Raw genomic sequence first — 23261 nt, forward strand, 5'->3', positions numbered from 1 at the left:
TTAGGATATGCGACCAAAAGAAATGTTTTCCAAAAGAAAAAAGAATGTTCTAATCAGAAAAAAAATGATGGCGTTGCCACCTTATTTCTAATGCAAAAATATAATTTGTTTATGCTTATGAAATGTAGGGTGTTAAATAATGCATTAAGCTGAAAATATTTTTCAGCTTAAGTTTATGGTGTTGCCACTTAGTGTTATTTTCCATTAACTAAAAAATTAATATATAAATTAATTAGAAAAATTAGTTAAATAAGTTCAAAAGAAAGACATTCTGTATCAATTAAAAAATGCTCTTATATCGCGTTGCCTATTAACTTTTAACGCAAAAGCGGTAATTAACTATAAAGACAATTAAATAATAAGATATAAGTATTCGCAAAAATTGATTACGAACGTTTCAAACACTGTTTTTTTTTTTTTTGGTATTCTCACCGTTTTTATGGAAAAGTAAAATTTAATCATAAAATTTATTTACTTAGCTGTTAAGATATGAGTATGAGGCAAATCAGAATGTTTTAATCAGAAAATATTTTTTGAGTGGCCCTGCCACATAGTTTTAATGTAGAAATATATTCCGCCATTTTTTTTGTTACGCATACTGGCACTAAGATGATTAAATTTGTAAATGTTTTACAAAAAAGAAAAAAAGAAACAAATTTCAGCCATATTTCTTAGAGCATTTTTTAGTATACTTTGAAATAGGTGAATACTTCGTTTTTACTGCTCTGTAATGATAGCAATATGGTAACACTATGCCGAAAATGAAATGGATACCAAAGTGCACATTCACAGCACCCTTACACTTACATTACTATTTGGCTCTGGTAAGATGAAGATCTCCCCTAACCAATATCTTGAATGATCTTTTGGTAAAACATAAAGAATTCGGAAAAAAGTTTGGATAAAAACTAAATGTTTCATTCGGTTTTTATGATATCTTCCAAATAGAAAACTTTTTTTTTGTAATTAAGTAAATAAGCATTTGAGGAAGCTTAAAAATTCTCTTTAAAGCAGAAAATTAGTAAATGTTTCTATTAAACTTAGTTTTTTGAGCAATTCACATGGAATAATAAAATCAGTGCCATAATTAGCCCTTTCACAATGCCATGCCTCCTTACGATACAGCCACTGTTTTCTCGTATAATTTATTTACTTTGTAGTTTGAAATGGATTTACGCGAATGTTTTTATGAATTCATTTCCAACAATTTAATGGATGTGTAGACTTGGCCGAATTTATGTGGGCGCGTGTATGTAAATAAATATGCACATGTATGCCTATCTATGTAATGGGTGTATTTTTAGAGGAGGTATGGAATTTGCAAAATTTTCGAATACTTTGACTGCTTTTGCGAGTGTTTATGCATGAATTCTGGTATGGCACCAACTCGTCTACCGGCGTGCGTCACTTTTTATGGGCCTTATTAGTACAGTTCAGTTATTTCGCAAAAAGTGATCTAAGGGAGCTAAATTGCCCTATTTAGGCGGGCAATTTTTGGGCCCATTTGCGAGTCCGTTCATTGCGCATTCGTTACACGGAGAAAATGCGCAATACTACAGTGAAAAAAAGTCAAAAATCAGGGAGACTTGCACTGTTTTATCCTAAAACTTAATTAACTCTAAACTGTGTACCGGAATTTGTCTAAAAATGCTAACAAAAACTTTTGTAAGTTTTTTTTTTTTTGTAAATTTGCCGATTTTTATAAATTGTGTACAAAGTTTGAGATTAAAAATACAAGGTGGCGCCAAGTTATTTATTCAATTTTGTGTTTCAATACTTTGTTCTCCAAAAGTTCTGCATTTGCGGAATTCCCACGGCTCGCGTCTCTAAACCTGTTAAAATCTTCCGGGGTTAGTCAGAAGCCCAAAAAAATGATAATTCTCAATAATTTTTTTTTTTTTTGCTAGTCAATTGCTTTATTTTACAAAACTAAAAACATAGTATTAATAAATCATTTTTGACTTGACTTAAGCAAAATTAAAAAAAAAAATGATAATGGTAAAAGTTATCGCTGTTTGTGTGCAGCCCGTTTCTCCATAAGTCCCTTGCGGTGATCATCACAAGTCCTTGAAGATTTATCTAAAATCAATTGGGCAAGAAAAAATAGTTTTATGAATAGATAATCTTGCCTTATCGAAGCTTTTTTTTAAAATTAACAATATGGCGGCCTCAGGAAATATTTTTCAGATTTTCGAGAAAAAAAAACAATATTAAAAAAAATCCTTCCATCAGCAGCGCTTTTTCAAAAGCAGTATACATTTTATTAAAATCTAACGAGCAGTTTTTAAGTAACAGTGATCACCAGTTCCAAACACATAGTTTTGAGAAAAACGCATTTAAAGTTTTGCTATCTCCTCCGGAGCGCCCGAGCGCCCTTTGTCGGATTCACTTCAAATTTTCACACAATATTTTTAAGATATTATACTTTATGAAAATACAAAAAAACAATCGAATTTTTTGAAAATTCTAACTACCCGTAGCCCCTTAAACGGCGGTGATTTAGTAATGTTGGGGTGTTGTTGAGAAATTGCTGGACGCGGCTTACCTGCGGCATGTACCATTTTCCAGAATTCTTCAGACACAACTTTGTCATCATTGGCCTCACCTCTCGATGTACTCGCTCGACCTGTCCATTACCACGTGGCACTCCAGTCGCTATCAGCAAATATTCGATTTACTCGCTCTCGCAGTAGCCTTTGAAGCGATTTGAGGTAAAAGCGGAAACTCTGTCAGTGATTATTCCCTTTGCGTTCCCGAAAACTGCTGACTGTTTCCGCAATCTGTCGACTACGACCTCTGCGTCTGTGTTGTCCTTGTTGGAGAGAATCAAATAAACTTCCAGGAAGCATCTTTTACTACCAAAATGTAATTAATTATATGCCTTTTAGTAGGTTCCATTGGGCCCACGTGGTCGATAAAAAATGAGTGGATAAGCCACTGATTGGAAAGTGTCGCGAAAAGCTCCACTCAGCCGGAGCAGTGCTTCATCATCAAACTGAACATTGGGCAACACGAACTCTGTATAAATTTTTTGGCAGCGCATTTATTATGGGCATAAATTTGAACGTTTTTCAAATACATATTTTTCGTGCCTAAATAAGTTGCTGTGTGGCAGTTTTTTTAATGTTTACTGAAGAAATGCCAAAAAAAGTGAATTGACAGATATCTCTATCGCAGGTTTCGCATGCCTAAAAAGACACCTCTTACATACATATAAACATACATATGTTTACGGGACGAGCAGTGGAGCCAAAATTAGATGATATTGTAGTGCACTGGTTCATTTGGAAATATTGAAATGATGCGAAAACTTCAAGAGAAATTACATCATAAAGCACTCGAATAATTTTCCTCTCAATTTCAGTTCAGATATGCATACACACATATAAGTACACATGTAAACATACACATATGTAGACTAAAATTTGGAATTTCTTGTAAAAAAAGTTATATCTACATATGTATAAGTATATATGTGAAAACATATGATTTAGTTCAGCCGTAAACGAAATAAAAAATTAATTAACCAATTTCGGGTTTGAATAAATCTTTTCCTAAATAAAAAACAATGATTTTGCGTGATGGAAATCTTTATTTTCACCTTTACGCGCTCCAAATATATCGACGTACGACACCATTTGAAAAAATCATAAATCTTCCGATAAGCTGAAGAATTTTTCAATGAAAAATCATGCAAGAATTCGTTTTCCTTTTTCCACATAATTGTATTAGCCAATAAATTAAATTTTTTTGTGTTTCTAAGGAACTTTACTAACACATAACTGGTGCCATTTGGATCACTGATCTTTTGTTATATCACATCTCACATGCGCCCTGCGGGAAAACTATAGCATATGGCAAGTTTCTAAAGGATTTTTTTTAATGTACATTATTACAAAAAATATTAGGTGAAAATACAACTTTATTCTGAAAAAGTGGTTACAAGTGGATCATTGAAAGTATTGCCCTTCACTGGCTACTACTTCAACGGTCTTCAACGGATGAAAACGTCGACAAAATGAAGGAAATGGTGCTGGAAAATCATCATTTAAGTTTGAGGAAGGTAGCTCGTGACCTTAGCGCGTCTCCCGAATCAATTTGCAACATTTTACTCCATCAATTGGGCATGAGACGCGTGGCTGCTCGACTCGCTCCAAGAGAGTTGAATTTCTTTCAAACAATTCATCGGAAGAAGATGACTGCAGACATGCTTGAGCAAGTGAATTCGGACCAAACGTTTATCCAGCGCATCATAACAGATGATGAGACGTAAGTATATGAGTTTGACATGCAAACCAGTCAACATGCAACCAGGCGGCTCAATGGCGCTATCCATATGAGCATAAACCTAAAAAAACCACCTCAAAGTCGGTCAAAAGTGAAGGTCGTGCTACTTTTTTTCTTTGATTATCATGGTGTTGTGCACTCGGAATTCATTCCAAATGGTGCTACGGTAAATAAGGAGTATTATTTGGAAGTTATGCGGCGTTTGAGAGAGAATGTGTGTAGAAAACTGCCCAATTTGTGGAAAGAAAACTCATGGAACTTGCACCATGATAAAGCACCGTCTCACAAGGCTCATATCGTGAACACTTTTTGACCAAAAACTCGACAAATATCATCGAACAATCACCGTATTCACTGGATTTAGCCCTTGTGACTTTTTCCTTTTCCTAAAACTTAAATTGCCACTCCGCGGACGCCGCTTTGAGTCGATAGAGTCCATTAAGGAGAATTCGCTGAAGGAGCTGAAGAATATCTCTTTAAACGCGTTTAAAAGGTGCTTTGATGACTGGACTCATCATTGGCATTGCTTCGAATGAAGCCTTTACTCAAGGCGATCAAATTAATTTTGATGATTATTTTGCGTTTTATTGAACAGTTCTAGGTTCTTTTTCGGCAGAATGTATATTAGTTGATTAAATTTTAGTACCATAAAGTGCATGTTGGAAGCTGCTGGAAAATCCCGCCGATTTTTTACTCATTTTTCAAGTTTTTTACGGTGTTGCGCATTTGCTCCATATGTAAAAAAAAGTCATGCAATTCGAAAAAACGAAAGAAAATTTCTCAAAACTGGTCAAAATATTGATGTGCTATCAATTGTACATGGATATATGTACATTCATATATATATATGCTTGTACATATCTATTAACAAAAAAAACGAAAAAACAATTTATTCTCATATTTCACCACACTGTCAAAATATTGAAGAAGATGTCACTTCCTTTCATTTCATTCGAAAGCTTGAAAAATCGCTCAACTGATTGACACACGACTGGCTTCTGCACAAATAAATGAAGTGTAAAAAATACTACCAATTAGCTGAAAATATCACAGTGGCGACCAAATCAACATTGAAGTGAAGCACGGCGAGAAATTGTGCTTTGGAAAGGCATTTATACTTACGTCAATTGTTGTTGTAGTGTTGAGTTCTTGACACTGGGCGTTCGAGACCGAACGCGTGCGGAACCAATTACAATACTTATTAAAAAAAATCTTTTTCCGGGATGACGCATGCGAAGAGGAAACTCTCATGAATACTACTCTACCGGCAAAACAGTATGCACGACTTGTAGCATCACAGCTGCACCTACATACAGAGGCGCTATAAAGAACTCGGACATGCATAGCATGCAGCTTCAAATTCAAAATTTTTGTAAGAAATACAAGTAAAATATTTTTATTGCTCTATTTTTCTATTGGGTATTCAAATAGGATTTAAAAAATAATAATATTAAGTGCGCAACTAAGTTATCACTGTTTTTTTTTTTTTTTTTGATGAAAATACAACTTATTCTGAAAAAATGGTTACAAGTGCATCACTGAATCACTGCCCTTCGCTGGTAACTATATTACTTTTTCCCATCTTTCTGGTAGATCTCGTATACCGTCGTGGTAAAACTGTTAATCTTTTGAGACTATCCACGGATCAAGCCATTTTTTTAATGCCTTCATATGAATGGAACTGCTGGTCAGTTAGACCACGTGCCATCGATCGGAACAGGTGATAATCGGACGGCGTAATATCTGGAGAATATGGCGGATGGGGTAGGATTTCCCATTTCAGGGTTTCCAGGTAGGTTTTAACGGGTTTGGCAACATGAGGCCGAGCGTTGTCATGCTGTAGAATTACTTTTTCATACCTCTCCGCGTATTGCGGCCGCTTCTAGCGCAGTTCCATAATAAATAACACCAACTAGGTCACACCAAATACATAGCATAACCTCCGCAGCGTGAATATTCGGCCGAGGCGACGACGTAGAAGCATGACCGGGCAGTCCCTATGACTTTCTTTTCTCCCGTCACGATGCGATGCCGCTGGAGCAGTTGTTCACAGGCGAAAAAACGGCGTTCAACATCCCTTGGATTTAACTCATAAGGAACCCAAGTCCCCTGTTTCTGAATCATTCGCAAAGCATGCAATCGCTTGGAAATGGATTGACGGGGAAATCCTAATAGACATGGATCCTCATTGAGCAAGGCCTCCAATTCAGCGTCTTCGAAGGTTTTTCGCCTTCCTTCACGCGGACGGTCGTCAACATTAAAATCACCGTCTTTGAAGCGACGGAACCAATCTCGGCACGTTGTTACACTTAAAGCAGCACCTCCATAAACTTTATGTTAGAATCGACTAGCATACACTGCTGGCGTCATCTATTGTCAAACAGCGGGAACTTAGTTGCGCAAAAAAAAATAAAATAAAATTGAGTAGACTTCAAATTAGGACCTTAGTAGTGGCCTCTATGTTGTCTCATAGAAAATCACGCAAGGAGATTAGTCCTTTACATGTATGAGTTCTGTCAGTGCTGAAGAAATGAGGAGTAGTTGAAAACAATGCAACACCGATTTTGCTCATGCCCGGCTCTAGGCAGAAGCAGGTACCGATATTTAAGATCTTACTTCCTAATGAATATGGATGATCTATACACTTTAGGTATCAAGAACATTTTAAGCTTTGACCAAAGTTCAGGGAAATGTAGCCTAACTCCTGTGGCTCACAACGGAATCATTTTGTGGTCTAAGAGGCATTGCTGCCCCGATGTGCGACACACCTGCCAAACCTTACCGAACATGTGAAGTACACAATGAGAGATGTACAGATATTTCTTTAATAGAATACACATTGAACACTTTCATTTTAAGCCGATCCGATAAAAATTGCTCGTATGAATACTCATCCGACCTTCTGATTTTATTTGCTTTAAGTCGACGCCTCTATTTTATATATAATAACGTCACAAAATTTATTTAGATCACCATGGTGGCTGTTATTTAAAAAGTTTCACATAATAATTTCGTGGCATTTGAATTGTCATTCACTCCATCAATGCTAAAAATTATTACCGATAAAACTAATAAAGTAGGGTTTAGAGTTCTTGTTGCTGATTTGCGAAACATCGACGATATTTGGATTCGCGCATGTACACCACACGAAAAAAGTATAAGACCAACTAAATTTCTTATTTTTTATTATTAATTTAGGACTAAAAATTTAGGATTTTAATATTTAAACTTTAAATGATAAATGTTTTAAAAATATGCAGCTATAAGAGCATTTTACGAAACTTATATGAACTATTAAAAAAAGTTAAATCTACAGAACGAAAAAAGTAAAGGGTTTTTTAATAACAGGTGTTATTTTGAATTGGATTGCGCTACCGGAAGATGATTAACGATTTTTTATGACCGGAATTGGATGGTATTGATCTGGACAACATTTATTTTCAGCAAGACGGCGCTACGTGCCACACAAGCAACGAAACCATTGATCTTTTAAGGGAAAAGTTTCCGGGCCGTGTTATCTCTCGAAGAGGTGATCACAATTGGCCACCGAGTTCTTGTGATTTAACACCTTGTGACTTTTTTCTTTGGTGCCACGTGAAAGAGAAGCTCTACGCCAACAGCCAAGGTCAATTCAAGACCTCAGAGAAGGAATTCGAGAGGCTGGGGCAGCCACTTTGCAATTCGGTTATGGAAAATTTCATGGAAAGACTGTTGTCCTGGTAGCGTGGTCGTGGTGGTCATTTGCCTGATGTTATTTTCTTTATAATGAAATAAACATCCGATCATTTATATTAAAAAATAGCATTTTTCTTTGAATATCAAAATAACACCTCTAATTGGAAAACCCTTTATATATATATGTATATATTATATTCCTGGATATACTTGAACTCATACTGGAAAATTTTCTAGTAACGTGTATCGAACAGGTGTGCTGCCGTGCGAACAAAATTTGTACAAAATGAAATATTTTTATAAAAAAGTAAAATAAGTATAAATATATATGTCACACTGCTATTACTGTGCACGCAAGTGTACATGTATCCTAAGCTTAATTAATAATTCCAAAAGCGTTCTATCGATAGCTCATTCTGCATAGTCCGACTGAGTTTTTGAATTGAAATACATGAATTTTTAAAGCCTACGGCCTAAATGTAGGCTTTACTTTTGAAAAAAGTTTTTATGTTGATGAAAATTATACTGCAAAGTTGTAAGGAAACGGATACAGGGTAGCTTTGGTCAAAAGTTAACTTAAATAAGCTTAGAAAGCTTTCTATGTGAACTTTTTACTATAAACTTTAAATGTTTCTTGAATACTTGAAAGCACTTGAAAAATATATCAAATCAAATAGGTGTCTATTGTAGCCAATTGAGCTTTGGTGGCGAATGTCATTCGCGAATTTTAGTAAAAGAGTTGCTTCTTTTTTAGAAATTTGTAAATTTTAAATAATTATTTATTTAGCAGACCTCGCTCCGTAAAACTCGGCTACAATGAGGATATCTGTAAGCATTTACATTTCAAAGTTCGAGTTATATAATTACGTGCTTGTCGGCGTGATTTATCTGATTAATTCAAACAGAGACCCAAGACTAAGCCATTTAAGTACCGCTCTTTATTATTGAAAAATATCCTCCCTCCTGATACTCGTATACATGTTATATTATATTAGTGATTTCATTTTGACAACTATTTTAGCAAATGAGCGATAAATCGATTTTCTTTTAACGATAACTATTTATAATATTAATCTACAGGTTTCCGAAAAAAAATTAACTGAACTCGCGTGATATCGGGGTCTCAGAAGGTTATACACACCTTTTGTAGTGATGCAGCTATCGCCAGTGATCGGCTTATGATTTCTCGAAGTGAGACTATTTGACACCTCACTCTCGACGGAAGAGTAAGATGGCGCGACTACAATTCTCAACAACGAGCGTTTTAAGCGTACGATACCGTCGACGATATCAACTTTGAGAGGATCTTTAACCGAAAAATTGTATATTTACACAACAGAAATTTTATGATGTCCACTCCTCTCGGTAGCATAGGGCCTCGACAAGACTCTTCCATCGTACACGGTTCTGTGCTGCTGTTTTTGCACCATCCCATGAGGTGTCGGCATCTGCTAGTTCGTGCACCATCGACTGCTATCTGGTGGTTGTCTCAATGTGTGACCTATCTATCGCCACTTTTAGCGTTTGATTTGCCTAAGGATGGGCTCCTCATTCGTTAATCCCTACAGTGGGTCGTTACTAATAGTGTTTGGCCAGAATATAGTGCAGATGATGCGCCCTTGCTTTGCTTAGCCTGCAGTTGACATCTTCATCTGCTCCACCATCTGCCGTGATGATGCAGCCGATGTAGCAGAAGCTTTCGACGAATTCCACCGGGCATCTGTCAACCAATATCAGCCTTGCGGTATTGTGTTTAACTCTCATAGCCTTGGGCTTGGTCCGACAGTGCATACCAGTGCGACTAGTTTTTCCGCCTTCGCTTGCATTCAGAGAGTTTGTGAGAGAGAAGGCAGATGTCACCGGCGAATTTGAGGTCCGTAAGATGTCTGGTGAAACTTCATACGATGTTTTCTTTTTTTGCAACTCCAGTTGACTCATCGCGTTATCAAGGACGATGGCGAAGAGAAGGGGAGACACGGGACAACTTTGCCTTACGCTTGCGTTGGTAGTGAATGGAACGCTGATATCGCCTTTGTGAAGTACTGCCAGTTCGGAGTTCTCGTAGAGGGCTTTAATGAAGCGGATTATCTTAGCGGGAACTCCCTTTCTACCCAGTGTCCGCCAGATTGCGTCTTGTTTGATAGTGTCGAATGCCTTCTTAAAGTCTACGAACAGCATGTAGAGCGGGGAGCGCCGCTCAACTAATTGTTCTACTAAAATGCGAAGTGTGTTGGCGTGGTCAACACAGCTTCGGTGAGGGCGAAAACCAGCTTTCTTGTCTCTTAAGGAGCGTTCGATATCTTTGAGCCTGCTTTGTATGATCACGACTGCAATTTTGTAGATGGTGTTAAGTAGGGTTATTCCTCACCAGTTGTCGCAGTCACGCAGGTCGCCTTTCTGGGGCATCTTCATGATGGTGCTTTTTGTTCAGGACGGAGGCAGCTTTTCGTTCCTCCAGACGGCGATGATGTGGAGGTGAATAATTTCCGCAGACATTTGCGGGTCGGCAATCATTAGTTCAGGCTGTATGCCATCTCCGCCACTCTTAATTGCATCCTTGATTTCCGCTAGACTTGTCCTAAATACCTACCTCCTAAAAAAATGAGCGCAAAACTTATGAAATTATAGCTCGACTTACTTTATCAGCGTTGGTATATCCGGCGATATTTGGCGTTACATCAAAATTTCCAAAGAACAGAAAACTTTGGTGGGCTAACCAAAGATCACTTAAAGGAAGTCATCAACGACTGGGGGTACACAGAATTCATACCGCACTGGAGGAAGAGTCCCGAATAGAGGGCGGCGAAATAGTTTATCTTTGTTTCTAGAAGAGCTACTAATAGGCTCCTAAACCTCGACATAAAGAACTTACAAACTATCGCTGGATACTATACAGAGCATTGTAGTCTTAGTTAACATTTCAAGAATGCATGGGGGTCTGCCGGTTTTGCGTGATGGACAACATAACCCCAGAGCACCACCTCTGTGAATCAGCATGCCTTGCAATACTAAAACCGGCACACCCAAATATTGCTGACTCTGAGCACATAGGCGATATGAAACAAAACCCCTGTGGAGGTGCTCAATTTCATTAGAAGCCTCCAATTAAAAGTTCACAGATAAGCACAAGTGGCAGTGCACTACGATATGATAATAATATAAGGTGAAGTCCAAAATAAACAAGACTAAGCAAAAATAAAAACGACAGGAGCTTTGTTATGATAACTTCGAATTTATTTATTTAAATAGTCCCGTCTGGTCTCGATACGCTGTTTTTCCCGATCTAAAAGCTTTCCGAATGAGTATTTCAGGTTATTGACCGGAATGCCCTAATGTCTAATAAGGTTCTTCGAATGTTGAATTCTGAGCAATTTTTGGTCCTCAGTTAACTTGTACGGAATGAAACGTGCACAGACCTTTCGTAAACGCGAATGATCAGTTAAAAAGCCATAAATCGGTTTTGGAGATATTCAACTCCGATTCTATGAATTTCAACGATGATTTCGGTTCATTTTTGATAAATTTACGAACACTTTCGATGGAGTTTTCGATGATTACTGATTTTAGGCGGCCCGTATATTCATTGTCATTTATGGCTTCACAACCATCTCTGAAACGTGTAAACCACTCAAGAACTCTGGCCCGAGATAGTCAATCAGCGCCATAAACTTGCTTCATCAATTCAAAGGTTTCGGTAAACGTTTTACTGTAACCAACTTCAGACCGCTCGCGCAGCTGGTGCGCGGGCATGGGCATCATCATTCGGAAAGTGCAATCGTGTATTCTATCATTCTTGGATACCACCTTCAATAAATTCGCCTTAGACTGAACTATGACAGTTTGGAATTAGTACATGTAAAATGAGTGCGCAGAATTCTGTTGCCGAGTCCCCGATGATATGGCAGCTGAAGCTACTCCCGAAAAATTTTTTTCACTCTAGCTGATGGCCAAACCTGATGATCTACAGGGTCCGGCACTCGAAGTGTAACCAATTTAAAATACCATATATTTAGTTTGGAAAATTACTTTTATTCAATTCAAAGTACATAAAAAATGTGTGAAAATAATACAAAATGAAGAATCAATTTACTTTTGCTCCATATGACCACCTTTTGCCTTGACGATGGCCGTGAGACGGTCCAAAAACGAATCGCAAGATACTCGAATGTGACTTGCAGGTATTTTTGCCCACTCGCGGACAATGCCGTTTTTTAGCGCCTCGAGACTGGAATCTTTTAGTTTGCACTTTGATCTCGAAAATAGCCCAAAAAGAATAATCTATCGGATTCGCGTCTGGCGACTTTGAGAGCCATTGTGTGGACGTTATGAAGTTCGGAACGTTTTTTTTTAGCCATTCACTCGAGCTTTATAGGCTGTGCCGAGTACTATTGAAACATCCATGGTCTGCCACCGAAATGTTTGTCTGCTCACGGCTTCAAAGCAACCTCGGAAATACTTTCCCGATAATACATATTTCGCATTTACCTTGACGCCAGGCTCAATGAAAACGATTGGAGAGCGCCCATCTGCGGTTACAGCGGCCCAAACCATCACCGGTGATGAGTGCTGCCTCCTGGTGGCCAATCGATGACTCAAATTCTCGTATGAACGGCCGGTCAAATAAGTCCTATCATTTTAGGAGTTTGCAAATTGCTCAATTTGAGGAAATTGCCTCGTCAGAAAATCCAGTGTTCGGAAATTGACCATTTTCGGCCAAGGGAAGCAACTTCTTCGCTCTCTCAAGTTTAACTTGTTGCTGTTTTGGTGTGAGATCATGCACCTTTTGGATCTTGTAAGGTGTGGTTAGGTTACGGTGGTAGTCGGTGTGCAAGACCAACTCACTTAGACCTTACAGGTCCGTTGTGATACCACTGTGCTACTCGGGAACCTGATTTATCTTCCTCGTGGAACCATTTTGTTGCTCTTATGAAACGTAGTATTGATGCCAACCCCACGCCAGACAGATCTGTAAGAGAATTAAAAAAGTATTTACCTAGACGACCTGCTCTGATTTTAGCTAGGGCTGGACAATTTCAAAGGAAGTGCTCGACTGTTTCTTCCTCTTCCTCATCTCTGCAACTTCTGCAATATTCATGGGAGAAAACTCCTAGTCTCGAAGAATGCCTGCCAAATAGCCAGTGACCGGTTAAACAAGCCACGACCTTCGAGATATTGTCTCTTGAGAGACTAAGCAATTCCTTTGTTCTTTTCTTGTTTATTTGCGGCTATAGTAGCCTAGCTGTTAGACACGTATCTTCATTTCTCCATGACCTATTGGCTTCTTGGATAATGTGGTTTTTTATTATTAGTTTACTCGTTGCCAAAGGTATTCCAATGGTACTTTTATCACTGAGCAGTTGGAAAGCAGAACCTTTTCTGACTAGCTCATCAGCTTTACAGTTTCCCTCAATATCTCTATGTCCCAGAACCCAAATAAGGCTGACCTTGAATACGTCACTAATATCATTTAGAGCTGCCCGGCAGCTGTGCAACCTTCGATCTTAGTAAAACCGCATTCATTGATTTGATGGCCTCCTGGCTATCCGAGAAGATATTTATAGTCGTTTTTGTTACGACGTGCGTATTTGTAAGGCTTGACTTTGCAATCATTTCTCAGTATGTGGTGGTTGCTACGGTCAGATATTTTCAGTTCTTTCGCCATTTAATTGGCACTTCGTTGGGGATTTCCCTCAAGCCTCTTTTTTACTTTTTGAACCATTCCACGTGACGTTGCAGTCGCTTGATGACCACCTTCATAACGTTTCGCGATGCTACCAGTACCATTGTAACGAGTTAAGATGCTCGAGCTCACAAACAATCGCTGGTTGTGATTTTCCACCCAAATATATACATATAATGCAATCACACTTTTACGTTTGAAATCCATTACTGATTTTCTTTTTCGCGTTTACTATCGGCAAAATGCTTCCGCGCGCTTGTAAATAATACTCTAAACTGTCATTTAGCCAACTAACAGATGTCCGTGCATCAGCTGCGCAAGCAGTCTAAATTTAGTTACTCTTCGAGAGCCGGACCCTATATCATCCTTGGGCGGGGTCATGCTAAATTGTTTTTTACAAATAATTGAGAATTTGAGAGTGTTGAAAATCTTCAAATCATAAATCATCTTTTCGTGCACTACTCGAGTACTCGACTACTCTACGACGTCCATTAGGTGACTTAAAAATTTTTGGATTTCATTTTTATTTTGCTGCAGTGTGTCATTTAACCCTGGACGGACATTCTTCGTCGTTTCGACGACGCTCGATTGCATTTAACTGCTTATCATAATTTCCGCTCATTGTTTTTCTTTAATTTTTCGTACAGCTTTATTTGTTGCTGAGCTTTAGTTGTGAGCGTCCGTTCATCTGTGATAGTTGCTTGTAAGTACCGTTTTAAAAAATTTGCGTCGTCGAAACGACGAAGAATGTCTTTTGTGTGAGTTTTGCAACAAAATAATATATCGCTTTTAGGATTTTTTTTGTCTTTAAAACTTTTATATAATTCAATTCGACATGACAAAACAAGCCTTTTTAAATGACAAGGAAATTGAGAAGTTTCTTGCTGAAGACGATGACTTATAGTTTCGTATGAAGATGATTTTGCCATTGGTGAACTTGAGACGGACTTGGGAGAGCTAATGGACGAAAAAAATTCTTCTGAAGAGGTTTCTGCAGACGAAGACGATGTCCCGTTGAATGTGTTGCTTGAAGAGTCTGATATAATTACTTTCTCAAAAAACATATTACGTGGAAAAAACCGTCATAAGTGGTCGACGCAAAAAGCTACGTCTCATAGATATGGACAAAATATTGTACATCAAGTACGTGGTCCTACTCGAATTGTAACCATGGATAATTGGTTCACTTCAGTCTCCTTGGCTAAATCTCTTTTAAAAGAACCATATATTATAAATTAACATTGGTTGGAACATTGCGAGATATACCTCCAGAGAGATAACTCCAGAGATGAAAGTCAGCAAAGGTCGAAAATGTGGCACTTCAATGTTCGCCTATGACAACGAACGGACGCTCTTGTCATATAAGCCAAAACCGAATAAAATATTTTACTTGTTGTCCTCATGCAATGAAATTTGGAACTGTAAATAGCATGACAAAGACGCCACATATGATCGAGTTCTAATATACAATTCAACAAAAGGTGGTGTAGACACCTTCGACCAAATGTGCAACGTAATGAGTTGCGCTCGAAACACCAACCGCTGGCTAATGGCAGTATTTTTTGGCATACTCAATATGGCTTATATAAATAGTTATGTTATATACACCCATAATATGTTCCAGTTGGGACAGAAACCACTTAGTCGCAGAAAATTTATGAAAGGTTTACACTCTGCTCTCATTCAAAAACACTTATATAAAATACCTAATGTGGTAACTTTTAAAACGGCAGCTCGACAAAATATACAAAGCGGACTAGTTCAACATCATGAGAAGGCCAGAAACAGTGGTGAGGTATCAGCAAGCAAAAAAAAAAAGATTTGCACGATTTGTCCATCATCCAAACGTCGAATGGCCAAATCTTCATGCGCGAAATGTCAAAAAAGCTTGTGTGGAGAGCATAAAATTGATCTCTGTGCCTCATGTGCAAAATAAAGTTAAAGACCTATAAAACAGAGTTTTATTTTTAGTTTTAAGCATAAAATGTACCTTTTTAAAGTATTAATGAATTTTAATTTGATTAATATTACTTTTTTGTTGAAGTTTGTCAGAGGCTATGAGCAAAAAAAAAATTTTTTATTGAATATGAATATTTTTAATTTTAAGTTTTATATTATATTAAAATAAATAAACAAGCATTGAAACTATTAAATAAATATTTAGAGTAAAATACTCCATTTATATTTTATTCTTTTTGAGTGTAGGTGCAATCTGAAGAAAGCTTAAAAAGAGTGGTCGTCGTTTCGACGAAGAATGTCTTTAGTGTACTAATTAAAAATATGAATGTCCTTCTAGGGTTAAAAGCTATGGAAAATATTAATGTATTTAATAATTTTTTATAAAAAAAAATTACGATAATTCTTTGGCTCTAACAAAATTTACGTCACCGTTTGTGGAAAAATTATTTCTCGTCACTAGTAGCGGTTTAGACTACATTTACTTTTACATATCCAAAGAAAATATTAAGACATAAAATATATTTTTCGCGCAATAAAATATATGCACGTGTGCATGTAAATATTTCTTTCATCTAAAATGTACCAAAAACATTTCAATAAATATATTTTTGTGTACCATATGCGCAGACATATTTATTTGTTAAGTTAGTAAGTTGACTCATTAAAAGTTGCAGCGAGTAAAATAATTAATTTAATTATGCATAAAATGTAAAGCTGCATACATAAACACACTTGAAATTAACCCAGTTTATTATGGTTGCAAGCGGGTAAAATATGAGACATATCTACATAAGCCGTTGCTGCCATTAAAAATAAAAGGAAAAATAATTTTAATACTAAATATAAAGCAAATGACTGAGCAAACAAAAGAAGAAGAAGATGCAAATCTTCGTGCCTCATTCGAAGGCAAATTAGTCAAAATATTTGGCGCGCAAGTTGACTAAATTGTGGCTGTGAGCAGATGTGGCCGCCGCATGACGAGAAAGTAACGAAAATATGCATTATTAAAAATAATAAAAAAAAGAAAACTCGAAAACAATATTTGTAAACACTTAGGTATGTATTTGGTATGTATGTGTGTATCATATATGTATGTATGTATGTATAACGTGCAAATATTTTAGTCGGCCGAGTGTGGAAAATGTATCGATTTGGAAATGGATATGAATGGGCACTTGTGTTGGATGTCGCTGCCTGTTTGTTTTTACTGTCATGTTCAATTGGCAAACAACACGACTTTCTGTCGGCACATTTGGCAACCATAAGTTGGCAGTAAGACAAATTCACAAAAGACATTTGGTTTACACGAAAATTTTACAATTAGCGAATAGGAAGTGGGTATTAAATAAATACTTATAGATGATGCAAAGTAAAAAATTGTATATGAAAAATCAAAATCAGAAAAGTAGTTAGTCATAATTTTTCAATGAAATTTGGATGAATAATACAAGGTGGCGCAATATTTATCAATCACTCTATCCGAAGATTTATAACTTTTGTAAATGGCGTCGTGCGTCAATCATATTTGACATTTGTGAATTAAACAGTGACAGCTGCAATATACAAATAGACAAACAATAGAGCGCAAAGGTCAAAGTAATGGTTGTGGTGAAGGTAATGGTAATGGTAAAGGTTATAGTATTGAGTTAGGCTAAGGCCTTCATGCACCCCAAACAGACTGTTCTTTTGCACACCCCTAATTACTTAATTACAAATTATTTCGTATTGCGAGGAATCGAACATGCTCCTTAAGAGGGAGCATTTGTAAGTATTCATTCTCTAGTAGGTACGAGCTCAAGATTCGGTGTCTCCTGTGACCTAATGCTTCACAATTGGTGATTAAGTGTCCCATGGGCTCCTCTTTACCGCAGCAGAACCTGCTTAAAAACAGGGTGAACTTCAACATCAACGTCAAAATTGTTCTAATGACAGTTCAAAATATTTTTTATAAGCCATCAAAAGCATTTGCGTCTCAGTTTTGTTAAATTTTTTTTCTGTGATGGAATTCAAACGTAATAGTGTGATTACATTATATTTGGTTGGAAAATCACAACCAGTCATTGCTCGTGAGCTCAGGCACTTCAAAGTGAATAAAATGTTTGCGTATCGTACTATAAAACGTTACAATGATACTGGTAGCATCGCAAAACGCTATGGAGGTGGACCAAAAAAAAAACCGCATCAACGCCAGAAATGGTTCGGAAAGTGAAGGCTCGACTTGAACGAAATTCACGTCGAAGTGGAAGAAAAATGGCCGAAGAACTGAAAATATCGCAAGACAGCATTCGACGCATATTGAAAAATGAGCTCAAGGTCAAGACTTACAAGTTCCAAAAAGCACACGATCTTACACCCCAGCAAAAAAAAGTTCGGTGCTAAAGAGCAAAGGAGTTGTTGCGATTGCACGAACGTGGCGAATTTCCTAACATTGTGTTTCCTGATGAAAAAATTTCCCAATTGAGCAGTTCATAAACACTCAAAGTGGTCGTGTTTACTTGACCGAACGCTCATACAAGAATTTGAGTCTACGTTTGGCCACTTGAAGCAATTTCCCATCGCTGATCGCTGATGGACGCTCTCCAATCGTTTTTATCGAGCTTGGTGTCAAAGTGAATGCGACTTATTATCGGGAAAATGTTTTAGAAGCTGCTTTAGAGCCGTGAACACGCAAACATTTCGGTCGTAGACTATGGACGTTCCAACAGGACTCGGCACCGTCTCATAAAGCTCATGTGAACCAAGAATGGTTAAAAAACAACGTTTCGAACTTCATTTCGTCCACATAATGGCATTCGAACTCATCAGACGCAAATCCGATGGACTATTCCATATGGTCCATTTTGGGGAGCAAGGTGAGGACTAAAAAATATGCCAGTATGGATGCGCTGAAGAAAGCGATTATACGAGAATGGATCAAAATACCTCAAGATCACATTCGTGCAGCATGCAACTAATTTTTTGACCGTTTGAAGACTATAGTCAAGGCAAAAGGTGGTCATATCGAGCTAAAGTGAATAAATGTTAAAATTGTAATCATTTTTGAACAATTTTGTCTTTGAAATCAATAAAAACTAATTTCACACAAAAAAGTTATAGTGTTTTGAAAAGGTAACACTTCATATCGTTCACCCTGAGGTGCTGGATAGTCTTATTGAATTGAAATACTTATTGCAGGCAAGGTGCCCAGTAAGTATTCCACTGAGTAATCTGAGGCCCTTTTCATCTAAGGTTAGAGCAAATGTTTCCCTGTTGGCATTAAAGTTCAGGAACTTTTTGGAGTCACTAAGACCGTTTGTGCCGTTCCAGTGAAATACGGGTTTTATTTGGGTATATATTCTGTATTTTCCTATTTTAGGTTATTTTTGTTATGGAGGTTGGTCCAATATATGGCCCTACTGCACCTTTTTAGGCATAAAAGTCTGCCTTCTCGTTTCCTCTGTGTGTGTTTATTAAGAGTCCCCAGTTTGTTGGGAGCTTTGTTACAAACATCTAAGACTTTTGAGCGGCCTCGGTAGTCTCAGAGATTGTGGGTTCGTAAAGCACGGTTTTCGCACGTTTCCAAATTTACCTACATATATACTTTCCTCAAATCCAAAAACTTATCCTTCCATACTTATCCCGCACAATAGTCAGTGCATTATTCGCATTTTGGCTGGTAAAACAAGCAAAAACAAAGAAAAACACACAGTTGCGCATTGCATGAGTGGCGCCAGCCAGAGGAAGTGGGTAAGCACAGTAATAGCGCAGACACTCGAAATTTAGCGAAGTCCTCAAGCATCTGTGCGAGCCTTCTGGCAGAAAAATGGGAAACACAAATGACGCTCCAAGCAGTAAGAAGGCGTTGTTCTCAAGCAACGATACTTAGGTGGACATTCCCATTTAGGACTGGTAGGTTATTCTCCTACCCTGTCAAAAATCAAAATAGATTAACGAAACCAACGCAAGACTAAGTCTCTTCGAGGCCCTCCCGAGAGGAATAAACAAGAAAAAAAAAAAATTTGGACTTTTCAATTAAATGTAAAGCTATTTAAGATTTTGAGGACTGATTGACTGTTCGAAAGTATTTTAGCTTTTACTTTTTCGAACTCTCTTTCGGATACGATTTCCACTGTTTCCAATATGGCGAAAAGCTCCGCATGTAAAGTCGTAGTTTCTGTACTCAGTGTTAAAGACTTGTGTGCTCTCGGCCCCATTATTCCTGCTCCTATCCCTTTGGGACATAATTAGCTAGTATTCCACTTTTTCAAAGATCAAAAAAAAAAGATTTCCATCATAAAAAATATTTTGTGTTTGTATTTAGTAAAAGAGTTATTCAAAAACAAAATTGGATGATAAATTTTTCCCCACCTTGCATGAGATAATAACAATTTTAGTGTCTGCAGTGTGCGCAATGGCCGACACTTCAACCTAAAAGATCTTTTCTGTCCTACTACAAGTTTTAGAAGTGCATTCTTAATACTAGTCCTATTGACTGACAGCCCTCCGTCACAGCAAATACATATGTGGAGATACTGAGTATGATGATGCGCTATTGGTGTATTTACACCTGAAGAAATAATCGAGAAAATTATGATAGGCGAAGAAAAATGGAATACCGTCGCAAATTTCGTGGAGGATATTATCCGAAAAAAGAAACGTGAAATGGAAAGTTATGCTGAAGAGCATTGAGCAAAGGTTTCTCAAAACAGGCGGCCCTGGACGCAGAATGAGTAAGTAGGTGACCTTCTTAGGACGCCGTCTTGGCACTCTACCTCGAAGCAATGTGGAAGCAGGGGTGGTGGGAAAAATCCAAGAGAAGAGGAGGGAATCACCACACACGAAGTAGCGAAGGTTACTATGTATATGGAGCGAAGGCATTTCTAACCCAACCTCACCACCAAAAAAAAAAATAACTGAAAGCTTTTGAACTCGCATCCTATAATGAATTCGAAGCGGTAGAAATTGGTTGTCCCTAAGGCGTACGCAAAAGCGAGATCTTCTAGCTATTCCAGAAGCAGGCCGTTGAGAGAGGGACTAACACGAATACCTGCAAAATAACTAAACAAACGTGGCCCAATTTCACCAAATCCAGAATTGAAGAGTTGTGAAGAAAGCCACGAGCAGACATATTCAGAATTACGTCAACCATAACCGGCCACTGGCCCTTGGAAGACCATGCCAGGAAGATAGGGTGGCCGTACAACGATGGATGTAGAATCTGCAATCAGTAAAAATCTAAGGATTCAGTGCTTCACCGCCTGTATGTGTGCCTAAATGTGGGTGCTTTGCAGCATAGAATACTAGGGGAATTACCGGTGGTTTACTTGAAAGAAATTGCAGAAAAGAAAATAAACGACACAGGCAGATTCATAGTCAAATCAAGATGGCTCGACTAAGAAAAAGTATTGACTCTACAAGTGGTTTATCATAATGGCATTTTTTGTGCTAATTGCAACTGGGCTATGTCACTCAGACAACACCTCCACCACCACCACCATGAATGACGTATGACGCCCTAATGTTCATATATAAAGGGTTAAAAATGCTATAAAAAAGAAACTACTCAATATTTTTCCAAACTGTTTTTTTTTTATTTTGAAGTACAATCCTTCCGGTTAATGATGGAACACCACTTCATTCATATGGCTGCCTCGGCTAGCCATGCACCATCCCATACGATCGGTCCAATTTTCCAACACTTTTTCGATTGTATGCGGCTGTATTTCAGCTATGACATCGCGTATGTTGGCTTTCAGTGCATCAATTGTTGCTGGTTTGTTGGCATAACACTGCTCTTTGACGGCACCCCAAAGAGAATAATCCAGCGGCGTCGCAGCTCCGAGGCGGCCAAACGATATCAGAATTTCGGCTGATAATGCGATCTTTGAAGACAGTGCGCAAAAGATTGATCGTAGCATTCGCTGTGTGGCAAGTAGCGTCATCTTGTTGGAACCAAATGTCACCAATATCATCCTCTTCAATTTGTCGGAACAAAAATTTGTTCAACATGGCCCGGTAACGCTCTCCATTGACGGTTACGGTCACTCCTCGCTCATTTTCGAAGAAAACTGGACCAATGATGCCTCTTGACCAAAATCCGCACCAAACAGTGACTCGTTGTGAATGCATCGGCTTTTCTTCGAGTGCGTGCGGGTTTTCTGAGCCCCAAATGCGGCAATTTTGCTTGTTAACAAACCCGCTGAGATGGAAATGAGCTTCATCCGAAAAGATGATTTTTCGGTAAAAGTTTTCATCTTCTTCAAGTCGATCCCAAGCCCATGAAGCGAAGCGAAAACGCATTGGGTAGTCGGTCCTTTGCGCGTATACACAACAATTTTCGTTCAGCAGAAGAATACAACTAATTTTCGGTCAAATCAGATGACAGCTAAGTGTTACCATTCTTCAAATAATACCTAGTTCAAATCCGTAACGATAGATGGCGGGCCCTGTATATGGTGGACAATAAGAAGCACACACACCCACGCACTAACAAAAGCATAACAGCCGGCATGCACACTCATATTTGTGTGCATGTGTGTGTGTTTTGTTTTAATATGTTTAATTCTGTCCATTAATTGTACTGTCAAGTGTACTCGTAACGCTCGAATTGTTGCATACAGGATTAAAAATCAAATGGACCGAATCTATTGTACAAATATAATACATATTGAAATATTGGTATGCGGTATGCGGTATGCGGTACTCCTTATATACACACATAACATCCATATACAGTGACCGACAAACGTCTACATACACCCCCCATTTCCACTGGATTGAAAGTTCAAAAACTTTACTGAAAAATGTGTTTACACAGTTTTATTTGAAAGCTTGTTCTAATCATTATAAACTTAAAAAAAATCCATACATTAACATAAAATAGCAAAGGCAAAAAAAACTAAAACCAACGTTGAGAAAATTCTACATACAGTACACAAATATCTTACTCCAGTCTGAAAATCTTCGCTTAACTCTAAATAATATTGCTTCTTAGTATTTAGTTGGTCCACCATTAGCATCAATTACAGCTTGAAGCCGTCGTAGCATCGGGGTGACTAAATTTGTTAACTCTGCAGAAGTTATATTGTTCCAAGCTTCTATTAGTCGTTCTTTGAGTACTGAAGCGCTTGAAATGGGATTTTTTCTAATTTGTTTATCAAAAATTTCCCAGACATATTCAATAATATTCAAATCTGGGCTTTGCGGTGGCGTATTTAATTGCCTTGATGCATGGTAAAGCAGCCAATCCTTCACAATGTGTGCTGTGTGCTTTGAATCGTTATCTTGTTGAAAGACCCAACCTAGATCAAGCTTCAAATCATCCTCCAAAGATGTCAGATTGACTTCCAATAGTGATTTGTATTTATAACGATCCATATTACCTTGAATAAATACTAATCTTCCAACTCCAGATGCAGCAACAGCTCCCCAAACCATTACATTGCCGCCATCGTGCTTCACTCTTGATACCAAATTCTTCGGACTCAGTGCAGTATTTTTTTTTCCTCCACACTTTTGCTCTTCCATCGCTAGTGAATATATTAAACTTCGACTCATCTGTAAACAAAACTTTTTGCCAAAAAGCCTTCCGCTTTTCCCTGTGTGCTTTGGCGAGCTCCAAACGAAGTTTACGGTTTTTTCAGAAATAAGAGGATTTTTTCGTGGTGTTCTACTATGAAAG

Source organism: Anastrepha ludens, chromosome 3 (genome assembly GCF_028408465.1).
Source record: "Anastrepha ludens isolate Willacy chromosome 3, idAnaLude1.1, whole genome shotgun sequence".
NCBI classification, from domain to species: Eukaryota; Metazoa; Arthropoda; class Insecta; order Diptera; family Tephritidae; genus Anastrepha; species Anastrepha ludens.